This window comes from Salmo salar, chromosome 12 (genome assembly GCF_965601325.2).
Source record: "Salmo salar chromosome 12, fSalSal1, whole genome shotgun sequence".
Taxonomy (NCBI): Eukaryota; Metazoa; Chordata; class Actinopteri; order Salmoniformes; family Salmonidae; genus Salmo; species Salmo salar.
Genome location: NC_138302.1, coordinates 12,574,027 through 12,588,925, shown reverse-complemented (window position 1 = coordinate 12,588,925; position 14,899 = coordinate 12,574,027).

The window sequence follows — 14,899 nt, the reverse complement described above, 5'->3', positions numbered from 1 at the left end:
CTTCACTTTGTACTAGTCTTTGCATCCTAATGTGACGGTTTGTACCCACTGTGAACGCACCTTGGATCCTTAACAGCTTCTATCCCCAAGCCATTAGACTGCTAAACAGTTAATCAAATGGCTACCCTGACTATTTGCATTGACCCCCTTTTTTACGTTGCTGCTACTCGCTGATAATTATCTATGCAGTTACTTTACCCCTACCTCCATGTACATATTACCTCAATTACCTTCACTAAACTGTAACCCCACAAATTGACTCAGTACCGGTACTCCCTGTATATAGCCTCGTTATTGTTATTTTATTGTGTTAATTTGTAGCAATTTAAAAAAACAATTTTTATTCTGCCTTGTTGGTTAAGGGCATGTAAGTAAACATTTCATGGTAAGGTCTACATCTGATTTGATTCACGTCCCATCCTTTAGTCAAAGTCAACTGGAAAATTGTGGTCTTCAGGTAAGCTATGTACTGAAAATTGGTGCTCGATTACTCAGGTCTACAGGACAGTACCCAATCACAGAAGAGACAAAACATTAGTACCATTAGGCAACTTCATCTGAACATAGCAGAGCAGTAGCCTCTAACGGAGGAGTGCGATATCTTCTGTCACACGGTCGAAGAAGGTTGAATTCAATCACTTTTTGACAGCACTCTTTTAGATTTGAACAAAATCTTCCATACATATACTAATGTTCAAAGTTTGGGGTCACTTAGAAACTTCCTTGTTTTTGAAACAAAAGCACATTTTTTGTCCTTTAAAATAACATCAAATTGATCAGAAATACAGTGTAGACATTATTAATGTTGACTATTGTAGCTGGAAATGGCAGATTTTTGGGGGAAACAGACACCTCACAAGTCCTCAACTGGCAGCTTCATTAAATAGTACCCGCAAAAAAAACTGTCTCAATGTCGACGGTAAAGAGGCAACTCCGGGATGCTGGCCATCTGGGCAGAGTTCCTCCAGTGTCTGTGTTCTTTTGCCCATCTTAATCTTTTTTTTTTTTTTGGCCAGTCAGATATGGCTTTTTCTTTGCAACTCTGCCTAGAAGGTCAGGATCCCAGAGTCGCCTGTCCACTGTTGACGTTGAGACTGGTGTTTTGCGGGTACTATTTAATTAAGCTGCCAGTTGAGGACTTGTGAGGCGTCTGTTTCTCAAACTGGACACTCTAATGTACTTGTCCTCTTGCTCAGTTGTGCACCGGGGCCTCCCACTCCTCTTTCTATTCTGGTTTGGGCCAGTTTGTGCTGTTCTGTAAAGGTAGTAGTACACAGCGTTGTACGAGATCTTCAGTTTCTTGGCAATTTCTCGCATGGAATAGCCTTCCTTTCTCAGAACAAGAATAGACTGACGAGTTTCAGAAGAAAGTTCTTTGTTTCTGGCCATGTTAAGCCTGTAATCGAACCCACAAATGATGATGTTCCAGATACTCAACTAATCTAAAAGCCAGTTTTATTGCTTCTTTAATCAGAACAACAGTTTTCAGCTGTGCTAAATCAATTGCAAAGGGGTTTTCTAATGATCAATTAGCCTTTTAAAATGATAAACTTGGATTAGCTAACACAACTTGCCATTGGAACACAGAAGTGATGGTTGCTGATAATGGGCCTCTGTACGCCTATTAAAAATCATTCATTTCCAGCTACAATAGTCATTTACAACATTAACAATGTCTACACTGTATTTCTAATGAATTTGATGTTATTTTAATGGACAAAAAAGTGTTTTTCTTTAAAAAACAAGGCAATTTCTAAGTGACCCCAAACTTTTGAACGGTAGTGTATATATGCATAGGAGGTAATGACAAGAGAATCGTTGACGATGCATACAAAGTAATAAAGGAGATTACAGAGTGTGTTTGGGAATAGTACTGAGTGAATGTGGACGTGAGTATTGTGTGATTGTGGGACTGACTAATATACTGAACAGACGTTTAGTCACGGTGTGAGAGTTCTGTGAGTGTGATATGATGTGTTAAGGTGGACGTTTTTTTATGAGTTCAACAAAGGATTTAGTATGGGCAAGGGAAATAGTAAGAGTAGGATGGAGGATCCGTGCTGGGAATCAAAAGGGCCATGTAGTCTAATGGCAACAAAACAAATTGGTAGGGAGGTACTGAACCAAACAGAAGACTGGAAAAGATGGAGATTTCCCTGCTGATGGGACACTTAGCACAGAAAAACTGGAGTCCGTGAGAGGCCAACTTGAAAGAAAATACAAAAAAGTTAAAGTGAAGTGGGACAATTTCAGGAAGTGGGAGAGAAGGACAAAAGAAGCAGCAGCCTGGCTGGCCTTTCTCCCTGTGGAACCCTTTCATGGGACCCCCCTTTGTATTCGCCACTGCCAGATCCTCCACCAGCAGTCGGAGATGGTGGGCTCCCACCCCCTCATAACCCACTTGGGGGTGGGCCTGTGCCAGGTGGAGGCAGCGTGGGATTAGGGGCTCGTGGAGGGGCTGGAGCAAAAGACGGAAGGCAACTAGCAAAGGCAAGGACCAGAGCAGACAAACAGAGAGAAAAAGAGGAGAGAGAACGTGAAGAAGAAGATGCAGAGGAAGAGATAGATGCAAAGGGGCCTCTGCTGGAGCTGACGGAGGGAGACACAGGAGCTGCTACAAAAGTGGGAAGTTAGGGAATTTCTCAAGACATTGTCCTGGAGCAGAAGGCCAAGGGAGAGTAGCCGTCCCCACCTGTTGGCACCTGTTGGCACCCATTTGGAAGAGGAGGTGGATGAGGGGCTATGAAACATAGGAGGCGAAAACAAAAGAAAAAAACGAATGAATAAAACAATGATGAAAAACCAGAAGAAACCTATCAAATGCTACAATTGACCACCTTGTCAACCCAAAACCCCCTTATTGACATTTTTTGTTTCTAAACATAGAATTCCATAATTGGTGGACACTGGTCACAGTGTTGAAAATATTTGACCCGTTTGTCTCCCCCCAAAGAAAACGCACACAGTTGCAGCATCTGGAATTCCCTCTGAAGAATGTTTTTTTTTTTACCTTTTCCCTGGACGTGGAGTGGGGAGAGGGCAAACGGAAACACCAATTCCTATACTCCTCTGCCTGCCCAGTGAATTTATTAGGAACAAATTTGATGTAAAATTAATTTCTGTTGCCTGTACTGAAGGACTGTCATTGGGATCGAGAGAAAATGGAATCTTCCCGTACCTGATGAACTGTTACTATTGTTGGATTCGGGGTGAAACTTTGAACATTGCTATACTACAGACATTGTTATACTCAGAAGCATAATATATAAAGGAGAGAAGGAGACTGGTTTTTACATCAGAAGTTAATGGTTATCTGTAGGAGACAGATGGCTGTGGAATGTGTTGGTGGAGATCTTTGGATTAGGCCTCAAGGTGGTTGAGGTCAGGTCAGTTTCCCTTAAGGGAGAAACAATGGTTTATTATCCTATCACTTGGTCTTCCTGTCAGACCATAACAGATGTAAGGATTGGAGAGAAGGAGGAGTGTCTAAATTGGAGTACATATACTTGTGGTGGTGGAAACGTGATGTCTGAATACAGCTGCGTCGACCCTTTGGGAAGAATTAAACTTGGTTAAGCTTCTCTAGTGTCCGTCGAGTTATTTACTCTAAAAATTAGAACCTAACTGATGGCGTTGTCGGCAGGATTCACCACGATTTGTAGTCAAACCAGAGAGTCCAGATCAGTGGAGCAGGAGCTGGCAACAAACAAGGTAGGCGAAGTTCCTATACCCGTTTCCACTCATTTTGACATCTTGAGGAGATGAGAATCGTAGGCTGAACAATTATAGGATACAGACCTGGAGAGCCTGAGTTCAATTTGGTAGGCCCATTGTGTAATGACCGGTCAAAAATATCTGGTATAGGGTGGGTTCCATAAGGATAGGTCCTGAGTGGAGGTTTTTCTCTGCGAGATCCAGGAGTGACAATGCAGTTGAGGGTAGGTTCCGTATTAGCATAGGTCCCTAGTGGGGGTATTCCCCTGCGAGATCTGTAAAAGGGACAAAAGTCCCAGTTGCAGAGTTTTTGTAAGATGAGAGTTCTAGAAGCTAGTGAGTTAAAAAAACAAAAAGGAAAAATAAGATATTCGAACACTGTTTGATTTACGTGTAGTCGCAGTATCAATACGGAGAGAGTTGGTTTATGCCCTATGGGGAGGGGGGAACCATGAAAGATTATGTGGAAATAGGAAGACAAGTGTGAATACTTTTGGTATTGTGGGTTATCAATAATAGTGATATTTGAAGAATACTGGAATAAGACATTTAGTCATCCGTATTCTCCGGTAATACATTTGCAGACGCTATAGGATAGGTTCTAATACAAGGTATTAAGTGCCGTGACCAATTAATTATTATCCGGGGAATTGGGTAGTGCTACCTTGGAAAATAGTTAATAGATGTTGTGTATTATAGACAGGAGTGAAGAAATCTAAAATACCCTGAACACCGTCGGGAGAGGTTAGGGAATAATAACTGTTGATATGGCGACAGACGGCCCTGATTCTCCCTGTAAAATGGAGCTAGAGGTTCAATGGCCAAGGTAAACCAAAGAAATGTAGCGGAAAAACATCAAAGCGTAGGGAGACAGTCCTGTTTTAGGTGTGGGGCTATTGGTCATTGGAAAAGGGAGTGTAAAGTGGGTATGGTGCCTGCTGTATTCGGAGGAAATGTTGCTAGGAAAGCGTTTGTATCTTGTTCAAAAGAGCAACAACAAATCCTTTTGAGATGAGCAGGAGAGGAAATGTCACATATTGGTGTATAGCCTCGGTTTGATCGATAGTGGTTCATAGAGATTACAGTTTCTGTGTGAAGGAAGATGTATGTGATCACATCTTACCTAATTTTTTAGTAGAGGCCAGGGATCAAATATCGTGGATTCCTTACTATGAGAAATTGGCTAAATCTGCCACAGGAAAACTTATTTTGGGTTGAATAATCTAGGCAAAAAGCCAGGGGAATGTATTCTAAAGTTAACAAATTTAAATGACATGGCCAAACACTCGAAAACTCAGAAAGCCTTGTTTTATTTTTGATCTCATGAAACATTTTATGTCGTCTTATTCTGAAATGGATTTCTAAAATGGACGAAAGGGTGGAGGGGTCACGAGGAATTAGTATAGGGGTTACCAAACTTTAAAAAAAAATGTATGTGGTGCGGTGGTTACTTACTCTAAAAATTAGAACCTAACACTATGCTTGGCACCTGCATAACCAACATGTTGAGGGACAGCTGAGAGAGCAATCGCTTCCTTCCCTGTTGTATGTGTCATGACATTGGCCTGTGGGTAAGGTTTATGACCCCCCCCCCCCATAAATACCTTTCTCCCTTCCCCTCTCTGACCCTACTGAAGGACTTGAATAGCCTGTGTTAAATATAGAGAGTCTGGGAACATCAAACAAATGGGGAAAGGAACCATATTTTGGTAATAAAAACAGTTGGAAATATGCTTTCACGTAATGAGTATGTATGTCAGGTTCGGTTGTCATCTGAGACATTATGACTGATGACAGGACGACATAAACTGTACCTGAGAAAGTATACACCCTCTAGTTATCAGAGTAACATGGAATTGTTATGCAATTGAAATGTTTGATATTGAAATTGTTTGTTAGGAGATTAAATGTAATTTTAGCTTCCAAATGAGAGAATTGGGTTTTCATAAGGAAAGTGCCCTGCTTGATCAGTGGCCCACCCCTGTGAAGAGGAGGGGTTATAAACGATGAAACACATCCTTCCCCCCTCTCCACTATATAAGCCTTTGACGAAAAGATAACCAGGTTGTTCCAGTACGTGAGGTCTGCAGCCTCTACATTAGAAGGACACACATGTCAACTAAGCCAACCTCGGCGTGAGCTATGGTATGAACTGGTATGAACTTTGAGCTTATTCACTACAGAAGTGCTACTTCCTAGCCGTTGAGTTAGCAGCGGCCGCTGTAGACGTGGGCTAGGAAAGGACGGACGACGGATCCAGTCTAACAGATGGACGAAGATACCACCACGTATCCAATTTACCACCAGAGACATTCTTCCGAGTACAGGAAGATCTGTTGGCCAACCCGGCCAGCATCTACGACCAATCTACCGAAGCGCAGCTCAGAGTAAATATTTATTGCATTTTCCTTTTCCAAATGGGCGGTAATTTAGAATGCATAAGATAATGTATTTACGATAGCATAGCTGCTGTTTCTTTGTTCCTAAATCTTCCCGCTCTTTCATTCAAGCCCAACCCCCTTTCCTTTGTGTAACCAGCCATGATACAGGTTCCGTCCACCAGGACGTTTTTGTATGACATCATATGTATTCGGTGTATTTGTAATTCTGTGTGATAAGTTTAGGTATTTAGTAAATAAATAATTAAACCCAATTTTGTATTGCTGATTCAACTTGTTAGCCAGGGTTCGTGAAGATAGCCAAGAATTTACAACTTTCATTATGAGACTGAAAATAAGATATGGGTTAATATTGACTGCTACCGATGTAAAGTATTACTAAGTATTTTAAGAGTTTATTCGGAAGATAACGGCTCTATAAACGTTCTTCCGTGGTGCCCCGACTTTCTAGTTAATTACATTTACATGATTAGCTTAATCAGGTAATATTAATTAGAGAAAGAATTTTATAGGTTAGCATGTCATATCACTTAATCCGGCATAGCCAAAGACACGACATATGGTAACTGGGAAGTGTCTGAATACCTACATTGTACTGCTGCTGTTCCCTCATGCGAAGAGGAGCCTGAATACCAACAGAAATGGTCAATACAAAAAGAGAAAGTTGAGATAACCATGAATGGGATAAGGAGACTTCGTAGCAGTTGGAGTGTCGTCTGTTCCCCATTGTCGCTTATAAGAAGCTCCTGGAACACAATGGAAAGATGTGGGTGTTTGGATGAAGAAAGTGATGGAAGCAACTGATTGGGTGACCTGGGAGGGGAGAGGGAAAGTGGTCAACTTCCACAGCAACTTTCTATTCCCCATACTGGGCTACTGCAATGACAATACCAAGAAAATAACCAATTCCCGTTGAAACCATGCCTGTGTTATTACAAGATAATTCACACATTGATTGTCTAACAGATATACCTGAATAACTGTGGGCTAGATCAAAAACCGACAATGGACGTATGAAAGGAGCTGCGCCTGTTGTGGTCGTTCCAAAAAAGCACCCACAGACCTTTACGAAGCTCAGTACCCTCTTAGCAAAGAAGCTGAAAAGGGTATCATTCCCATTCATAGTGCGTTAGTTGAAAGAGGCGTTCTGGTTCCCTGCCCTGTAACACACCAATTTCACCTGTTAGGAAATCATCTGGTGATTAGCGTTTTGTGCAAGACCTTAGAATAGTAAACGATGCTGTAGATGCTAAAGCACCCCTGGTGCCTAACACTGTTAGCATGTCATCCCAGGTGCCTCCAGTTAGTTGGTGCCAAACACTGTTAGCATGTCATCCCAGGTGCCTCCAGTTAGTTGGTGCCAAACACTGTTAGCATGTCATCCCAGGTGCCTCCAGTTAGTTGGTGCCAAACACTGTTAGCATGTCATCCCAGGTGCCTCCAGTTAGTTGGTGCCTAACACTGTTAGCATGTCATCCCAGGTGCCTCCAGTTAGTTGGTGCCTAACACTGTTAGCATGTCATCCCAGGTGCCTCCAGTTAGTTGGTGCCAAACACTGTTAGCATGTCATCCCAGGTGCCTCCAGTTAGTTGGTGCCAAACACTGTTAGCATGTCATCCCAGGTGCCTCCAGTTAGTTGGTGCCAAACACTGTTAGCATGTCATCCCAGGTGCCTCCAGTTAGTTGGTGCCTAACACTGTTAGCATGTCATCCCAGGTGCCTCCAGTTAGTTGGTGCCAAACACTGTTAGCATGTCATCCCAGGTGCCTCCAGTTAGTTGGTGCCAAACACTGTTAGCATGTCATCCCAGGTGCCTCCAGTTAGTTGGTGCCAAACACTGTTAGCATGTCATCCCAGTTGCCTCCAGTTAGTTGGTGCCTAACACTGTTAGCATGTCATCCCAGGTGCCTCCAGTTAGTTGGTGCCAAACACTGTTAGCATGTCATCCCAGGTGCCTCCAGTTAGTTGGTGCCAAACACTGTTAGCATGTCATCCCAGGTGCCTCCAGTTAGTTGGTGCCTAACACTGTTAGCATGTTATCCCAGGTGCCTCCAGTTAGTTGGTGCCAAACACTGTTAGCATGTTATCCCAGGTGCCTCCAGTTAGTTGGTGCCTAACACTGTTAGCATGTTATCCCAGGTGCCTCCAGTTAGTTGGTGCCAAACACTGTTAGCATGTTATCCCAGGTGCCTCCAGTTAGTTGGTGCCTAACACTGTTAGCATGTTATCCCAGGTGCCTCCAGTTAGTTGGTGCCTAACACTGTTAGCATGTTATCCCAGGTGCCTCCAGTTAGTTGGTGCCTAACACTGTTAGCATGTTATCCCAGGTGCCTCCAGTTAGTTGGTGCCAAACACTGTTAGCATGTTATCCCAGGTGCCTCCAGTTAGTTGGTGCCTAACACTGTTAGCATGTTATCCCAGGTGCCTCCAGTTAGTTGGTGCCTAACACTGTTAGCATGTTATCCCAGGTGCCTCCAGTTAGTTGGTGCCAAACACTGTTAGCATGTTATCCCAGGTGCCTCCAGTTAGTTGGTGCCAAACACTGTTAGCATGTTATCCCAGGTGCCTCCAGTTAGTTGGTGCCAAACACTGTTAGCATGTTATCCCAGGTGCCTCCAGTTAGTTGGTGCCAAACACTGTTAGCATGTTATCCCAGGGGCCTCCAGTTAGTTGGTGCCTAACACTGTTAGCATGTTATCCCAGGTGCCTCCAGGTAGTGGTTGTTGATTTAGCGCATGCTTCCTTTGTTTTCTCTTCTCTTCTTCTGTTGCTCCTGGAGGGAGTATTTTGGTTCAGTATGTTGACCATTTGTTGGTTTGCTCACAATCAGAGGAGATATGTCACGAGGACGCTTGGGCATTGTTGATTTTTTTGTCATAAAGTCTCCCCAGTTTCATCAAATCTAATTTTATTTTTCACATGCTCAGAATTCAAGTTGTAGACCTTACAGCAAAATGCTTACTTACAAGCCCTTAACCAACAATGCTGTTTTAAGAAAAATAGTGTTAAGAAAGTATTTACTTTAATTGCGTCTAATTTATTTTTGGAGAGGGCATAACAGGTTTAGGGAAAGCTTTAATTGTCTGTAATCTATTTTTGTAATCTATCAAAATGCAATTCTGCCGGAGCGCCGTTAAATATTTGGGTCATGACATTACTTCTGAGGGTCGAGCCCTCTCCAAAGATAGATTTAGAGGCAATTAATTAGTTCAATCGCTGCTGGACTGTGTTTATGGGAGAAAGATGGAGACGAGTGAAGTTGTGGTCTGGACTGTTTGACCATGTTCTAATATTGTGGCAATGTCTCCTCTGACCGTACATGTGCCTCATGCTGTGCACACAATTATTACACAGGCAAAAACCTGCAAGACTGCAAGATTATCCTGTTGACAATGTCCCATGTTACTCTGAAACGATGTACAATTCTTAACCCTTCAACTCTTCTCCCTACAGTAGATGCCGGTGAAGACCATGACTTTAGTTGACTGTAGCCATAGGTTGGACTCGAGAGACACCCCTTTAGACAATCCAGACTTAATTTCTTTGGTCGATTGCACAGGCAGCAGAACTATTTGGCTTGACTAGAGCTTGTGTATTTTGGCCAAGGACAGCTCTGTTAACATTTACACTGACAGCAGATACAGCTCTGTTAACATTTACACTGACAGTAGATATACATTTGGTATGTATAGTGCATTAGTTTGAAACATTGTGGAAGAATAGAGGGTTTTTGACCTCGTCTAGAAAACAGATTGCACACAGTAATCTTGTTTCGTCTCTCTTACAGTCTGTCCAGCTGCCGTCCTCTGTTTCTATAATCAAGCCAGGCACATTCTTCCTCTAACGTTAACCTTTCTCTGAGGAACGCTAAGGCTGACTGCACAGCTAAAATGGCTGCTTCATCTTCTACTCCCCTCCGACAGATGGCAGCAGTTCCTGCTTCCACTAATGACGTCATTGCTTTGCAGGCAACGACCGATGCATCAGAGAAGGACGCCTCGGGTGTATGGCTAGACCACTGGAGCAGACCATCCATGCCATGTTGTACTTTCCAATTACTTGCCCCATGGTCAAGACCATGTGTCAAAAGGAGGGATGGTGGATCTTGTAAATAGATATTTATGTACAGTACGTTTTACTGTGTTTGCAGAACATTTCCCTGGTGGGGGGGTTGTACATGACTAAGAACGTTGAACCAAATGCTTAAAATAAAATAGATTCAACTAATTGGTGAAACATGCCTGACATGGGTAAAGGTGCTTCCATTGACACTGATGAGTATGAGAGGCAGATTCCACACAGTCCTGAGCCAAAGGGACCAAAGCAGGCCCTGAGTAGTGGCCCAGAAGTGCATTGTCATCGGAGGAGAGCCCTGCTGGGCCCTCATAACCAAGAGGACTGATGGAATGGAACGTTTTCTAACGAGTATGACCGTCTACAGGGTCTGGGGGAAAAGCCTCAGAGAAAGATTGGCACATTTTCTGTGCTTTTAAAACAGCTTCCAATGCAAAATATCATTGCCACATTAAATCAGAGGCGTTTATGGTATTTCCTCCACCCCAGTAATACAGTGAGGGAAGAAATTTGATCCCCTGCTGATTTTGTACGTTTGCCCACTGACAAAGAAATGATCAGTCTATAATTTTAATGGTAGGTTTATTTGAACAGTGAGAGACAGAATAACAACAAAAAAATCCAGAAAAACGCATGTCAAAAAGGTTATAAATTGATTTGCATTTTAATGAGGGAAATAAGTATTTGACCCCCTCTCAATCAGAAAGATTTCTGGCTCCCAGGTGTCTTTTATACAGGTAACGAGCTGAGATTAGGAGCACACTCTTAAAGGGAGGGCTCCTAATCTAAGCTTGTTACCTATATAAAAGACACCTGTCCACAGAAGCAATCAATCAATCAGATTCCAAACTCTCCACCATGGCCAAGAGCAAATAGCTCTCCAAGGATGTCAGGGACAAGATTGTAGACCTACACAAGGCTGGAATGGGCTACAAGACCATCGCCAAGCAGCTTGGTGAGAAGGTGACAACATTTGGTGCGATTATTCGCAAATGGAAGAAACACAAAAGAACTGTCAATCTCCCTCGGCCTGGGGCTCCATGCAAGATCTCACCTCGTGGAGTTGCAATGATCATGAGAACGGTGAGGAATCAGCCCAGAACTACACGGGAGGATCTTGTCAAGGATCTCAAGGCAGCTGGGACCAAAGTCACCAAGAAAACAATTGGTAACACACTACGCCGTGAAGGACTGAAATCCTGCAGCGCCCGCAAGGTCCCCCTGCTCAAGAAAGCACATATACATGCCCATCTGAAGTTTGCCACTGAACATCTGAATGATTCAGAGGACAACTGGGTGAAAGTGTTGTGGTCAGATGAGACCAAAATGGAGCTATTTGGCATCAACTCAACTCGCCGCGTTTGGAGGAGGAGGAATGCTGCCTATGACCCCAAGAACACCATCCCCACCGTCAAACATGGAGGTGGAAACATTATGCTTTGGGGGTGTTTTTCTGCTAAGGGGACAGGACAACTTCACCGCATCAAATGGATGATGGACGGGGCCATGTACTGTCAAATCTTGGGTGAGAACCTCCTTCCCTCAACCAGGGCATTGAAAATGGGTCGTGGATGGGTATTCCAGCATGACAATGACCCAAAACACACGGCCAAGGCAACAGAGGAGTGGCTCAAGAAGAAGCACATTAAGGTCCTGGAGTGGCCTAGCCAGTCTCCAGACCTTAATCCCATAGAAAATCTGTGGAGGGAGCCGAAGGTTCGAGTTGCCAAACGTCAGCCTCGAAACCTTAATGACTTGGAGAAGATCTGCAAAGAGGAGTGGGACAAAAATCCCTCCTGAGATGTGTGCAAACCTGGTGGCCAACTACAAGAAACGTCTGACCTCTGTGATTGCCAACAAGGGTTTTGCCACCAAGTACTAAGTCATGTTTTGCAGAGGGGTCAAATACTTATTTCCCTCATTAAAATGCAAATCGTTTTATAACATTTTTGACATGCGTTTTTCTGGATTTTTTGTTGTTGTTATTCTGTCTCTCACTGTTCAAATAAACCTACCATTAAGATTATAGACTGATCATTTCTTTGTCAGTGGGCAAAAGTACAAAATCAGCAGGGGATTAAATACTTTTTTCCCCTCACTGTATATTGTGAAACAAAACCTATGCCCTATTCCATAGGCTCAAAGAATGTTTAAAATGCTTTTCTGTATTCACCCACCCAACTGTAATTTGTTAGGTAGAGACTTGTTAACTAAACTTAATGCTACAATTTAATGCTACAATTTACTGTATCCCAGGTGGAGTTTTCATTGATATCCCAAACGATGAGATATTAAACCAATGAGTAAGCAGGCAAATTGAATCACTCCCCCAGGAGGAGTGGGGACTGTTTCCCAGTCTATTCTGTCTCAGGTGCCAGACTCATTATGGACAGAGCCCTCCAATGACAGCGGACTGATAGGCAGTGCTAGCCCAGTTATAATAACTGTTGATCCCAGAAAGAAACTCTAGTCCCGAGAGTTACCTTAAAAAGGAAGCTCCCTCCAAAGTTCTGAATTGGCAGGTGTATTTTATAATTTCGGTACATTACATATCAATCTCAAAATAAGACATTTAATGAGTGCGAATCAGAAAGTAACATTGTTAGGTTAGACTAAAATGCAAACAATGCCTTCCAATAAGGAGAAAGTTATGTTTGTTTTGAAACCATACAATAGGGGTAAAAGCAGAACATAGTTTGAGTGTGATCTATGTGCATTAGCAGTAGTGATTGAGAGGGTCTTTCCTATTGGGAAGAAAGGGAGGGTCCTAGTTGAAGGAAAAATATATGGAGACTAGTGACTACTCGGATGGTATTGCGCCGTCCCAACCTTCGCTCTCTCTCTCCCGCTACTCTCTCCTCTTCCATCCTATCATCTCTTCCCTCTGCTCAAACCTTCTCCAACCTATCTCCTGATTCTGCCTCCTCAACCCTCCTCTTCTCCCTTTCTGCATCCTTTGATTTTCTCTGTCCCCTATCCTCCAGGCCGGCTCGGTCCTCCCCTCCTGCTCCGTGGCTCGACGACTCACTACGAGCTCACGGAACAGGGCTCCGGGCAGCCGAGCGGAAATGGAGGAAAACTCGCCTCCCTGCGGACCTGGCATCCTTTCACTCCCTCCTCTCTACATTCTCCTCTTCTGTCTCTGCTGCTAAAGCCACTTTCTACCACTCTAAATTCCAAGCATCTGCCTCTAACCCTAGGAAGCTCTTTGCTACCTTCTCCTCCCTCCTGAATCCTCCTCCCCCTCTCCCCCCATCTCCTCCCTCTCTGCGGATGACTTCGTCAACCATTTTGAAAAGAAGGTTGACGATATCCGATCCTCGTTTGCTAAGTCAAACGACACCGCTGGTCCTGCTCACACTGCCCTACCCTGTGCTTTGACCTCTTTCTCCCCTCTCTCTCCAGATGAAATCTCGCGTCTTGTGACGGCCGGCCGCCCAACAACCTGCCCACTTGACCCTATCCCCTCCTCTCTTCTCCAGACCATTTCCGGAGACCTTCTCCCCTACCTCACCTCGCTCATCAACTCATCCTTGACCGCTGGCTACGTCCCTTCCGTCTTCAAGAGAGCGAGAGTTGCACCCCTTCTGAAAAAACCTACACTCGATCCCTCCGATGTCAACAACTACAGACCAGTATCCCTTCTTTCTTTTCTCTCCAAAACTCTTGAACGTGCCGTCCTTGGCCAGCTCTCCTGCTATCTCTCTCAGAATGACCTTCTTGATCCAATCAGTCAGGTTTTAAGACTGGGCATTCAACTGAGACTGCTCTTCTCTGTGTCACAGAGGCTCTCCGCACTGCTAAAGCTAACTCTCTCTCCTCTGCTCTCATCCTTCTAGACCTATCTGCTGCCTTTGATACTGTGAACCATCAGATCCTCCTCTCCACCCTCTCCGAGTTGGGCATCTCCGGCGCGGCCCACGCTTGGATTGCGTCCTACCTGACAGGTCGCTCCTACCAGGTGGCGTGGCGAGAATCTGTCTCCGCACCATGCGCTCTCACCACTGGTGTCCCCCAGGGCTCTGTTCTAGGCCCTCTCCTATTCTCGCTATACACCAAGTCACTTGGCTCTGTCATATCCTCACATGGTCTGTCCTATCATTGCTATGCAGACGACACACAATTAATCTTCTCCTTTCCCCCTTCTGATAACCAAGGAGGACTGCCCGTTCCATGATCTCGCCATCACGGTTGACAACTCCCTTTTGTCCTCCTCCCAGAGTGCTAAGAACCTTGGCGTGATCCTGGACAACACCCTGTCGTTATCCACTAACATCAAGGCGGTGACCCGATCCTGTAGGTTCATGCTCTACAACATTCGCAGAGTACGACCCTGCCTCACACAGGAAGCGGCGCAGGTCCTAATCCAGGCACTTGTCATCTCCCGTCTGGATTACTGCAACTCGCTGTTGGCTGGGCTCCCTGCTTGTGCCATTAAACCCCTACAACTCATCCAGAACGCCGCAGCCCGTCTGGTGTTCAACCTTCCCAAGTTCTCTCACGTCACCCCGCTCCTCCGCTCTCTCCACTGGCTTCCAGTTGAAGCTCGCATCCGCTACAAGACCATGGTGATTGCCTACGGAGCTGTGAAGGGAACGGCACCTCCATACCTTCAGGCTCTGATCAGGCCCTACACCCAAACAAGGGCACTGCGTTCATCCACCTCTGGCCTGCTGGCCCCCCTACCTCTGAGGAAGCACAGTTCCCGCTCA